This window comes from Narcine bancroftii, chromosome 1, assembly GCF_036971445.1.
Source record: "Narcine bancroftii isolate sNarBan1 chromosome 1, sNarBan1.hap1, whole genome shotgun sequence".
Classification (NCBI taxonomy): domain Eukaryota; kingdom Metazoa; phylum Chordata; class Chondrichthyes; order Torpediniformes; family Narcinidae; genus Narcine; species Narcine bancroftii.
Genome location: NC_091469.1, coordinates 407,893,613 through 407,906,552, shown reverse-complemented (window position 1 = coordinate 407,906,552; position 12,940 = coordinate 407,893,613). Strand labels below are relative to the sequence as shown.

The window sequence follows — 12,940 nt, the reverse complement described above, 5'->3', positions numbered from 1 at the left end:
GGTATCGTAAAGGTTTACAGGGAGTAAAGGATTGTTTTTAGGATCTTTTTTCTTAACCTTTGATCAATTAAAAGATAAATACAATATACATAATAAAACAAAATTTGCATATTATCAATTAAAAATGTATTTGAAAAAGAGACTGGGAGCAGATTTAGACTCCCTAAACAAAGTCAATTTGAAGATAAAACAGATACATTTGATGTTAAGATATTTATTACTAATATGGATATAAAATTACAAGAGACTACAAAGAAACAAGTTTTATATAAATCAAAAATGCGATGGGAGAAAGATTTAAATATACAAATTCAGGAGGAGATTTAGTCAAAATTATGTTATGAAAGTGTTACAAATGCAGTAAATATTAGATATCAAATGGTTCAATATAATTTTCTTCATCAATTGCATTACACTCCACTCAAGCTAAATGGACTTAATCCTAATTATTCAAATAAGTGTTTTCGATGTGTGAAAGAAATGGGGACAGTTTTGCATTCAGACTGGTCTTGTGAAAAAGTGGAAAGGTTTTGGAATGAACTGAGTTTATTATTAGGACAAATGATGAAGATAAAGATAACAAAGGATCCAAGATTATTTTTCTATGAAAAGGATATAAATTTGAAATTGGACAAATATCAAGAATTTTTTTTAAAGTATTGCAATAACAACTGGAAAGAAATGTATAACGGTATCATGGAAAGATGATAGAGAAGTGTTATTAAGTAGATGGTATAATGAGATACGGAATTTTATACCTTTGTAAAAAAATACGTATAGTTTAAGGAATCAAGCTGAAAATTTTAATAGCATTTGGAAACCATATATTTATTTTATAGATAATTTTACATCCACCTCTTCTATCTTAACTACTCCTTTTAATTAGTAATTTTTAATAACAATTAATGATGGTATATGCTAATATTATTGTATTCTTTTCTTTCTCTTTCTTACTTTTGGGTGGGAGGGGATGGGGAGAAAAATATCAAAGTTTTTTGTATCATTGGATATGGTTATTTGATTGTTCTATTCATTTTTTTAAATTGATGCAAACAATTAAATAAAATTTTCAAAAAAAATTAAACCTTTTCATAAGCCCCCCAGTGCAAAATGTCGCAGTGCTTCCTGGGGTCAAAAAATGCATGTGTACATACTGTTGCATAGCCATTCTTGGCCTTGACTTCTACAGGTACTATTGAGAGTTTGCAGTTATCCTTACCAGCCCCAGTAAGACCACTTGTCTGAACCAAGGCTATAACATTGTTTTCTGCGGCTTCCCTTGTTTCTATTTGCACATTTTCCAGTTCCTCATTACTTTGGCGAATATACAGCATTCTAGGATGTTTCAAATTGCATATGTTACAACTGTTGCTTCTTGCAGTGTTTACTGATGTGCCCTTTACACTTATAGCCAAAACATACTCCTTTTTCCTTTAAGAAAGCATTCTTCTCAATATGCTCCTTCTTTTCCAATTGTGAACATATTTCCAAAGCATGTCCACCTTCACAGAACAAACAGCTCTTCTCAGCAGGAAAACTTTCCTTTTCTTTAGTTGCTTTATCCTTTTCCATATTTACAACTGACATAGTAGTGGTAAATGTACTCCTTTTCAATTTCGGGCCAGGCTGTGTCTTGGACTTCTTTATGTCTTCGCTCACTGTTGGAGTTCCAAATACTGATACCGCACGTACCAGTCAAGGAACTCCACAATATCCTCCAAGGTGGCATCCTTTCTTTATTTTGTCTGAAGTTTACAAACTCTTGTTCTACACAAATCTTTCAGCCTAAAAGACAATTTGCTTTATGATGATTAACATATTAGAAAGTAAGTTAAGCTCACGCATGCAATCAACATCTTCCATGGCATTACAACATCTTCTTAGAAAGAGGGCGTATGCTTGTAAAGCCTTTGTATCCTCTGGTTTTATTGATGACCATGAAAAAACCTTATCCATATAAGCTATTGCAATTTTATGCTCATTCCCAAAATGATATTGTCGCAAAACCTTTGCCTTAGTCAATCCCCTTCTCACAAATTTCTTTGGCTGTACTCCAGCATACTGTTACAAGTAATAAAGACAATCACTGGTATTTTTATTCTTACTTTCGATATTATGTTCAAAAGATTTAATAAATGTTTGATACTGAAGTTGATCTCCATCAAAAACTTGAATCTCCTTCTTGGAATAGAGACCTGGATGCCTGCATCAACAAAGCAGTAATTGCCATGTTTTACTATATATTGTCTTAATCTGTGGATTAAAGACAGTTCTGTAGCTGAAATGTCCTTGTTTACCCTGATTTTTTTTTTACCTGATGGAAGGGAATAGAATTCTGGCTGGATAGACTGAAAATTGCTCATACCTCTATCCACTGGGTGCATTATTGGTGTTTGAGTCCAGCAACACCATGCTTGGGGAGGATTTGTCCAGGTATGTTCATGCCTTGTGACCATGGTGAAAAAGATTCTGCCTTAGCATCAAATGCTCTCATTTTATATGATGACTTCTTACCATCAGACCTCTCAGATAGGTTGCTTTGAACAACAGATCCTTTTAAACTTGTCAGTACTTTCACTTCAGCCTTCTTAGCAACGTTCTGATTTCAGATCCAATTGTTCCCTTCTTCTCCTTAGCTGCACCTTCTAGTCCTCTAAGGCATATTTTTCATCAAGCACAACTCAACCTGAGCCTTTATATATTGAGATGGAGCACGGGAAACATTGGAGCTCACTTTGGAACTTCTTTTGCTTCCAGCAGATGATACACTGTCTTCTGGATTTACTTCTGGTATGTCAGTTGTTGTCGCAAAATCAGACTCCCTTTCAAATTTGAATCAAACATCCTCTTCCCTTTTGTCCTCTTCGCCAACATTTTGTGACACATCTTTAGCCATTTCTATACTACAGACTCTAGAATCAGCTGACGATCTGCAGTGCTTTTGCTGGGTCTTTACTCTCATTGACCAAAGTTGCCTCTTCTTCTTCTTCTTTAATTCCCAGCTCCAGTCGAGTGCCCTGCACTTCTACCGCCCGCAGAGGTGCACCTGATCAAGTCATTCAGGCCCTTCGAACGTCTCAGTATTGATTTTAAGGGACCTCTCCCCTCTATGAACGGGAACATTTTCTTCCTCTCTATTACTGATGAATACTCCCACTTCCCGTTTGCCATTCTATGTCCAGGCACGCCCACTTCATCAGTCATAAATGTCCTAGATTCCATTTTCGTCCAGTTCAGGTATTCCAGCTATATTCATAGTGACCAGGGCTCATCTTTTATGAATGATGAGCTACATCAGTACCTGCTGGCAAGGGGCATTGCATCCAGCAGGACTATGAGATACAACCAACGGGGGAATGGGCAGGTTGAAAGGAGAACTCCACAGTCTGGATAGCTCTCAAACTGGCCCTGAAGTCAAGAGGCCTTCCAGACTCACGCGGGCAGGAAGTCCTTCCTATGGGGCTCTATTCCATCCGGTCGCTAATATGTACTGAAACCAACGCTACTCCTTGTGAGCTCCTATTCAATTTTGAAAGAAGGTTGGCATCAGGAATTACACTCCCAACCTGGCTCACAGCTCCTGGTTGGATCATTCTCAGGAAGCACGTGAGGAGTAACAAGACCAACCCTCTGGTGGAAAGGGTGAAACTGCTCCACGCCAATCCCACATACACCTATGTGGAGTACCCGGATGGCAGAGAGGACACTGTCTCCATCAGGAACCTGGCACCCGTCAGAACAGAGGGACCATTGCCTCAAGTGCCCTGCGAACCATGGAGCTCATTCCCGCCACCCACAGTCAGGGCCTCAGGGAATCCGGTTCAGGAGGAAAGTGCATTCCCCTCCACTGTAAAGCCAGAGACCCTGCCCGCCACTCCTCCCCCACAAGGGGACCAGGACACTCAAGGAGACTAAGGCCCTCCTATGTTTAGGCGCTCAACCAAGATCTCCAGACCCCCAGATCACTTATATTTGTAAATAATTGTATATTTTTTTGAATTTTTTTTCTTCTGAATCCATGTTCTCTGTTTTCATCCACAGACCCTAAATTCTGCAGGAAGGGGTGAATGCAGTGAACTGAGATTCACTGGTGGCGTTATATTGATGGCTGGCTCTGCCTCCTGATTCCGCCCCCATCTATGCATATATAATCCTGATTTCCCACCTGAACTCTGAGCCCTTCTGAAAACCACTGCAAGACCCTACCCATAGTTATAAACTAATAAAAGCATATGTTCTGCCTCCAATTGTGAGAACTTTTATTCATGCTTCAATACATCTTTTAGCTGCTCCTGTAGGGGAAGAGGTACAGGAGGGTCTAAGACAGCACCCCTAGACTGAGGAACCGTTTCTTCCCACAGGCAGTGAGAATGCTGAATAACCAAAGGAACTGCTCACATTAACCATCCAAGACTCTTATATTCATGAAACAACTTCTATTTATTCATCCATTTATTCATCCATTTATTTATTAATCTATCTATTTATTTATTTATTTATTTGTATTGATGTCTTGCGTATGTACTGTTTGTCTATATTGTGTATTATGTCTGGTTATATATCTGTGTGTTTTGCACCAAGGACTGGAGAACACTGTTTCGTCAGGTTGTACTTATACAATCAGATGACAATATACTTGATTTGTCTTTCCAATCCCATTTTACAGCTATTTCTGTTATTAGTTCTTAGGGAAGGGTAGTTGAGAGGTGGGTTTTTGAAATATACTAAACATAATAAAACAGGCCTTAGTATTCTTATGTTAAGTATATTTATATGGGATAATTTAGAATCACTAAATATGAGTTCCAGTTATGTCAGCGCATAAGTTGTATAAATTATTATTTAAAGTATACTTTGCAATGCTGAAGCAGTGAATTCTGAACTTGTTTGGCAAAGCTTACTGGGATACTTGACCACAGTAAACATTTCAGGATACCAGGAAAAGGAGAGTCAATAGCCTAATGATGACTGTTCAAACCGTACCAAACAGTCCACGGACACTTGGATAAGAACATTTTCCAAAAAAAATTAATTGTTTTTTTATATCTCAGGAATTAGGAGATAAGGGGCTCTTTAGACATCTGGTCCATGTGTTTTCTTTACTAAAGAGAACAAAGACTTTACTAAAGAGAACAAAGACCTCTTGCCCTGGCCTATCTGCAAAGTTCTGAAAGCAATACCAGTTCATTGGCAATATTCATGCATGGCCAATCATTGTCTCAATTGTGTTTAAAAAAAAATCAGCGCATTCTGGTGACTTCAGAGGTTCTTACCTCAGAAATTCTCCTTTGCATATCCATTTCAATCCAATAAATACTTGTTATACTGTATCTATACCTCTCGACTCACATCTGTTGAATTCACTGGCTTTCTTGTTCTATATTATTAATTCTCCACATTCACTTTCTGTATGACCAATGATCATTTCTTTTGTCTATCTCTTTCCAGGTTTTTATATATTTCCAGTTCACTTATTTGCATACTCTAATTTTTCATTCATAAGTCTTTAACTCATTAATTTTTGCAGTCTTTTAGATATTGTCCAATATTTTCAACCTCAAGGGTGGCACAATGCTATTACAGTGCTCGTGGCCCGGATTCAAATCTGTAAGAAACTTTTATGTTCTCCCTGTGTACGTGTGGTTTTTTTTTTTCTGGGTGCTCTGGTTTCCTCTTACCCTTTAAAATGGACTGTAGGTTAAATGGTGTAATTGAGCAGCATAAGCGTATGGGCTGGAAGGGCCTGTCACCATACTGTACATCTAATTTAACTTACTTTTTTATTATCATCTTATTATACATATACAACCCAATGAAATAGCATCTCTCCGGACCATGGTGCCTGCACAAAAACACACAATACACAGTACATGAATATAAATAAATATTTGGGATGATTGTCATGTTACGGCATCAGTCTCACCATTCCCAAGCCTGGCAGTTCTGATTTTGATGCTCCTGTACCTTCTTTTTGATGGTAGTGGATTGAAGGTATTGGTGCTGGATGAAGGTGTATTCTATAATTCCTCAAGCTCACTGTAGACAACGCGCCCAGTAAATATCATCTATAGTGGAAAGGCATACCCTAGTGATCCTCTAGCTGTTTTAATTATCCTCAGTATAGACTTCCATTCTGATACTGTGCCACAAGAGTCACAGCACCAGTTTCAGAAATTGTTGCTATCCTTCCACCTTCAGACTCCTAAACAAGAAACTCAATCAGAATCTCATTTAAGGATCTTACTTTGCACATTATTTATTACTGAATATTTATTTTGTTCTGCATTGCACAGTTTGTTAGCATTTTTACTTGGTTTATATTTCTCTTTTGTATTGATATATTTTCTTGAGTACAGTATTTCCACTACTAATAAGTAGAAATTCTGCCTGACCTGCAGGAAAAGGAATCTCAGGGTTGTGTATTATGTCATGTATGGGCTCTGATAGTAAATCTGAACTTTGAACTTTAACTTTGAACACAATGATGCAGGACATTGTGCTCCTGTGAAAGGTTGTCAAGATGGAGGTCAGTTGCCTTGCCCTCCTCAGCCTCCTTTTGACCTACCATCTGTCTTTGCTTTAAGTTTGATGCTATCTAATTTTTTTTGTTAACCAGGTCTGGCATGCCTTCCCTTTTAATATTTTTTCTTTCCTTATGCATCTATTTAGTATGTGCTGAAAGTTTCCCATAAAGTCAACCATAGTCTCTTGAGTGATCATTGAATCTGGTTTTAGTTAACACCATTTTCTTCTCTTCATAGCAAGAGTTTAAAATGCTTTGTCGTGTACCCATTCTTCTCTCTCTTAAAATGAATGTAAAATGCAATCAGATGATGACTAATTCTATCTAGGGGTGCCTTCACACTAAAGTAATTAATTAATCCTATATCATTACACAATACCAGTTCTATTGTAGCTTGCTCTCTTGATGTCTCGAGAGTATGTTGTTCTAAGAAATTATCCTGAAAATATTATGAATTCTTTATAAGGAGAATGCTTGCCAACTTGATTTTTCCCAGTCTAAATGTCGATCAAAGTCCCCTATGATCATTTCTGACAGGCTCCTTTATTTCTAATCCTGTCATGTGTTTGCCCATAAATGGCCTGCACACCACTCCCATGGATGACATTTCTTATTTCCACCTGTTTCTTGTATTTAGGTCATCCCTCTCCTGACTGAACTAAACCATGATCAATCAACAGGAGCGCTCTTCCTCACTTTTGTTTATTTATATCTTTCATAAATCCAATCCCTTTTCAATATTTAGGATCCACAGCCATGTCTCTATTGCTTCATATGACAACTATTTGTCTATATTGGAACTCTCAGTTATTTAGTTTGCTTTGAATTCGATGTGCATTCAGATGCAGAGCCTTTGGTTTTGTCCTTTTATCATTTTTATAACCTCTACAATCAGAGGTTAAAAAATATAATTTTAGATTTATATTCTCTGCACCTTCCTATCGCAGCCAATCATTATCTACATTCAGGGCCATTATGGACTTTATCAAAGCAGCCATAGACAAGTGTGTCCCCATCAAATCATTCAGGATTTTATCCAGCCAGAAGTCTGAGATGAACAATGAAATCTGGAACCTGCTGGGAGCCAGATCACAGACATTTAAATCCAGAGATCCGGAACACTATACAAAAATGTGGAAAGCCTTCAAAGGTGAAATTTTGAAAGTGCAATGATTGCATGTTCCTATCACGATTAAAGGTAAAGTTAATAGGCATAGGAAACCCTGGTCTTCAAGGGATATTGGTGATCTGGTTAAGAAAAAGAGAGAAGTGTATAGCAGGTATAGGCAACAAGGAGCAAATGAGGTAATAGAAGAGTATAGAAAATACTTAAGAAGGAAATTAGGAAGGTAAAAAGAAGACATGAGATTGGTTGATGGATAATGTTAAGGGGTTGTATCAGTATATTAAGAGTAAAAGATTAGCAAGGGACAAAACTGGTCCCTTAGAAGATCAGAGTGGTTGTCTACATGTGGAGCCTCATGAGATGGGGAGATTTTAAACAGTTTTTTTTGCATCAGTATTTACTCAGGAAACTGGCATAGTGTATAAGGAAGGAAGGGAAACAAGCAGTAGTGGCAGGGAACATATAGAGATTAAAGAGGAGGAGGGGCTTGCTGACACAGTGAATAAAGGTAGATAAATCCCCCTGGGCCCAACATGATATTCCCTTGGATTCTGAGTGAGACTAGTGTAGATATTGCAGGAACCCTGACAAGATCCCACATGGGAAACTAGTTCAGAAGGTTTAGACACTGGGTATCTATGGAGAGATTGTAAACTGGATTTGAAATTGGTTGAATGGGAGAAGATAGAGAGTGGTGGTGGAAAATTGCTTCTCAGACTGTAGGCCTGTGATTAGTGGTCTGCCTCAGGGATCTGTGCTGGAACCATTGTCATTTGTTGTCTATATCAATGATCTGGATGATGATGTAGAAAACTGGATCAGCACGTTTGCTGATGACACTAAGATTGTGGACAGCAACAAAGGTTTTCAAAGCTTACAATTGGGAAAATAGGCCAGAAAGTGGCAGATGGAATTTAATCCAGACAAGTGTGAGGTGTTGCATTTTGGAAGGACAACACAAGGTAGGACATACGCAGTAAATGGTAGGGCATTGATGAATGTGGAGGAACAAAGGGATCTTGGAATTCAGATACATAATTCCCTGAAAGTGGCATCACAGGTAGTCAGGCCTTCATAATTCAAAGTATTAAGAACAGGAGTTAGGATGTTATGGTGAGATTGTATAAGACATTGGTAGGGTGAAATTTAGAGTATTGTGTGCAATTCTGCTTGCCAAAATACAGGAAGTATATCAGTAAGTTTGAAAGAGTGCAGAGAAGATTTATTAGGATGTTGCCAGGTCTTCAGGAATTGAGTTACGGGGAAAGATTAAACAGATTAGTACTTTATTCCTTGGAGCATAGAAAAATTAGGGTAGATTTGATAGAGGTTTACAAAATTATGAGAGGTATAGACAGAAAAAATGTGAGTAGGCTCTTTCCACTTAGATTAGGAGAGATAAATGCAAGTAAACATAGAGTTAGAGTGAAAGGGGAAAGGTTTTGGGGAAACATTAGGGGGAACTTTTTCACTCAGAGTGTGGAACGAGCTGCCATCTTATATGCAAAGTTTTAAGAATAAATTAGATAGATACATGGATGGAAGAGGTCTGGAGGGTTATAGAATGGGTGCAGGTTAGTGGTGTAATGATAAAGTGCTACCACCAGGAGGAGTTGGAGATGGAATGTGCAGCACCTGGGTAATGTTGCATCTTGCAAATGTGTTCTTTCATCTGTTCCTGCTGTATCTCTGGTGTTTTCAGCAGGCTCCTTCGATTTCTCCTCAGTTTTTGACCTTCCTCTGTTCTGACAGTGTAGGATCTTCGATTTACTTCTCCCAAAACAGTATCTTTTTGGTCCTTGGGTCTAGGCATCTCTAAAATTGCTTTCACCTTGCTCTTGTCTGGCTTTACACCTGTCTCTGACAGTTTATCTCCCCAAAACTGACATTTTTCTCTGTTTAACTTTAATCCGTACTTGAAGCACTTTAATGAGCCTTCTTGTGTGGATATCCATAGGATCATGTCATCCATGTATATGCATACCCCATTTATACTTCTATGGTGTGCTCCATTGTCCTGTAGAACACTTCCAGAGCTGAGGAAATTCAAAAAGGCATCCTCAGACAATGGTGAAAGCAGTTTGAGAGATGCCCAGACCCAAGGAACAGATAAATGCAGAGGATTGAACCTGCACAAAATCAGAGGAAACACCACCCGTGTGGGCCAGCAGAGCCGACACAAGCACCTGCAGAGCTGACACAGGACCTGTGTTAAGGAGATCCACATGAGTTGTCAAAGCATCTGATAGACTAGATCTACTAAAGATGCAACAACATTCACAAGATGCTGCACACTCCGTCTCCTTCTCCTCCTGATGGTAGCATTCTATCACTACATTGTTCTTGGTAATGTAGAAATTATATCCTCCATCATCTGTACAAAGTCCTGTGACACTAGTTTGTCCTTTGTATCCCTTATAGACGCTTTTATTTCTGTTCAACATCTCAGTTCTTGTTTCGGTCTGCAGAGTAGGGAAGTGTGGTGCATAGTCTATATCCCATCAGAAGCTCATGTTCTTGCTTTTAGTTTTAAGTCTGCTAAAAACTATCAAAACTCTCTCCCTACAGCTATGTGCGCACACAAAACATGTAACTCTCAAAGGTTTCATTTTTCTTTGGTGAATAGTGTTCGTCAAACATCTCGATAACCTTGTCAAATTTACTCTGGTCTTCTGCCTCGGCAAAAACAAAAGAGTTGAGGTCCCACCACAGTAAGTAGCATTGCAATTCTCCGTGTATCCGATTGGTTAAATAAAGCATAAACCTTTGCTTAAACAGCCTCCTGGATTGGAGACAGTTTCTTCCAACCCATTTCAAAAATGCTCATTAGCAACTCTCATTTAAAACAATAATCTTCAAATTCATTTCCTTTTTGTGGCAGTTACATCCAAAGTTTTCATCTGCCTGTCTTTTGGAGGCAACTTTAAGTTTAAGCAACTTTCCCCAGATGCTACACACTTCGTCTCTGACTCCTCCTGGTGGTAGCACTCTATCACTACAAGTGGGACTAGTGGTATGATGTTTTTGGCACAGACTAGAAGGGCTGAATGGCCTGTTTTCTGTGCTGACATGTTCTATGGTTCTATGGAGCAGGTATGACCTATCAAAAGCAATCTCCTGGGCGAAGTGTAGATTTAGGGCAGGAATGGAAATAACAAAGGATACCCGACCGCTGTGGAGAGCCTAAAATGACATAAACTGCGACAAAAGGAAATCCGGTGAAATAGGAGGCACCAAAGTTTTACTCCCACATGAGATCAATGTCTTATTTAAATTTTTTTTATTGAGTTCAATATAATAATCCCATATACATGTTGCATTAATATAACAGAAACTATCATAATATGTACCTATTAAAATGCACTAATTAACAACTTCCAATTTTCATTAATAATTATTGATTAATATTTGTTAAAATGAAAAATAAAAAACACAAATTATGTTATAAGCATTCTGCTCATAACTTGGTATAATATCAAATAATGTTATGGTCAAGGACAATAATATATAAACCCTATTTAATTATCTTATTTAAAAAAAAACAAGAAAATGAAAAAGAAACTAAACTAATGCTAATCTAATCCCTTCCTCTAATCAAGGTTACTTATAAAGGCAAACAAAGAGAAGAGAAAGAACAACAAAACTGGAGCATCGCTGGAGCAGCCAAACTGTCTATAAGTGCTGACCATGATAATATTCTATGAATGGACGGCATACTTTTTCAAACTTGAACTTTTTATCTTTGATATTGTATCCAATTTTTTCCAAACTTAAATAGGCCATTATATTGTGCAGCCACTGCCCATGAGTCAGCGGAATTTCATCTTTCCATTTCATTAAAACCCCTCCTCTGCCTATCAGCCTACTAGAAGTTAAAACCTTCTTTTGAGATGCCGATAAAGGTATAGTCAGATCAAGAGTAAAATCAAACAAGACAATTAAAGGATATTGATCTATTTTAGTTTTAAATATAGTTGATAAAAATTGAAAAATGTTCTCCCAGAATCATCCCAATTTGGGATATTCCCAAAACATGTGAATTAGTGAGGCCTCTAAAATTTTACCTTTCACAAAATGGATCAACATCTTCATAAAAACAAAATAACTTAAGTTTAGATATATGTAGTCTGTGTACCACTTTAAATAGTTTATTTATTCGTGGTTATTTTCCCTGCCATATAGAAGAAATAATTGAATCCAATGAATTGAAAAACAATTTGGGAATAAAAATTGGTAAAGCTTGAAAAAGATATAGAAATTTGGCTAAAATATTCATCTTAATCAAATCTTAATTGGATACATTCAATCATTGTAATCAAGAGTGGAGACCATCCAGATAGTGAAACTTTAATCTGATTAAGTAGTGCTACAAATTTTTCTTTCATAAGCTTTACATAACTTTTTGTAATTAAAATTCCTAAATATTGGAATTAGTCCTTAACTATCTTGAATGGAAAGTTAGAATACGTAGAAATGGGCCCCTTTAAAGGTAAAAGTTCACTTTTATATAAATTTACTTTATAACCTGAAAATTGTCCGAATTGAGCAAACATATTTAATATATTAGATATAGAAACCATGGGGGCTGGGGTTATATGGGGTAAACTATCATGTATTGGTTTGTACTTTTATTGTTTGACTTACTATGATTAATAAACAAAATTTTCAAAAAAAGATATAGAAACCCCCAGAGTTGAAATAAATCTTCTGCATAAAGAGATAATTTATGTTCATTTCCATGTCTGGTTATTTCCTCAAACTCTCTACACTGTTGGAAAGATGGAGGTTCTAACTCTATGTCAAAGAGTAAAGGACTTACTGGACATCCTTGACGTGTTCCCCTGTATAACCTAAACATTTTTGATTGTTGTAAATTAGTACAAATCAAAACCATAGGACATAAATATAATAATTTGAACCAATTGATAAAATCTGGACCAAAATTAAATTTCTCTATAGTAAATAAATAGTTCCATTCTACCTGATCAAATGCTTTTTTGGCATCTATTGAAAGTACACATTCTATCGTATGGGTTGAAGGTGAATATAGCGTATTCAGTACATGATATATTATAATAATGATTTTTAATAAAACCTGTTTGGACTGAATTAATAATTGTTGGTAAAATATTTTCTAACCTATGTGCTAACACTTCAGATAAAATCTTCATATTAACATCAAATAATGAAATAGGTTTTTAGGAGGCACATTCTATTGCTTTATTTCCATTTTCTCAAAATAAGAGAGATGCTCACTTCATTAAAAGGAGGATTCCTTCTTTAATTGAATC

The 12,940-nt window shown here is 36.9% G+C and overlaps 1 protein-coding gene across 2 annotated transcripts in view; it reads right to left on the bottom strand.

The window, feature by feature from the left end:
• The window catches only part of LOC138751513 (transcription factor Sp4-like), a 118,588-nt gene that overhangs the window by 15,494 nt on the left and 90,154 nt on the right, over positions 1-12,940 (bottom strand). The gene's annotated exons all lie outside the window — the stretch shown is intronic.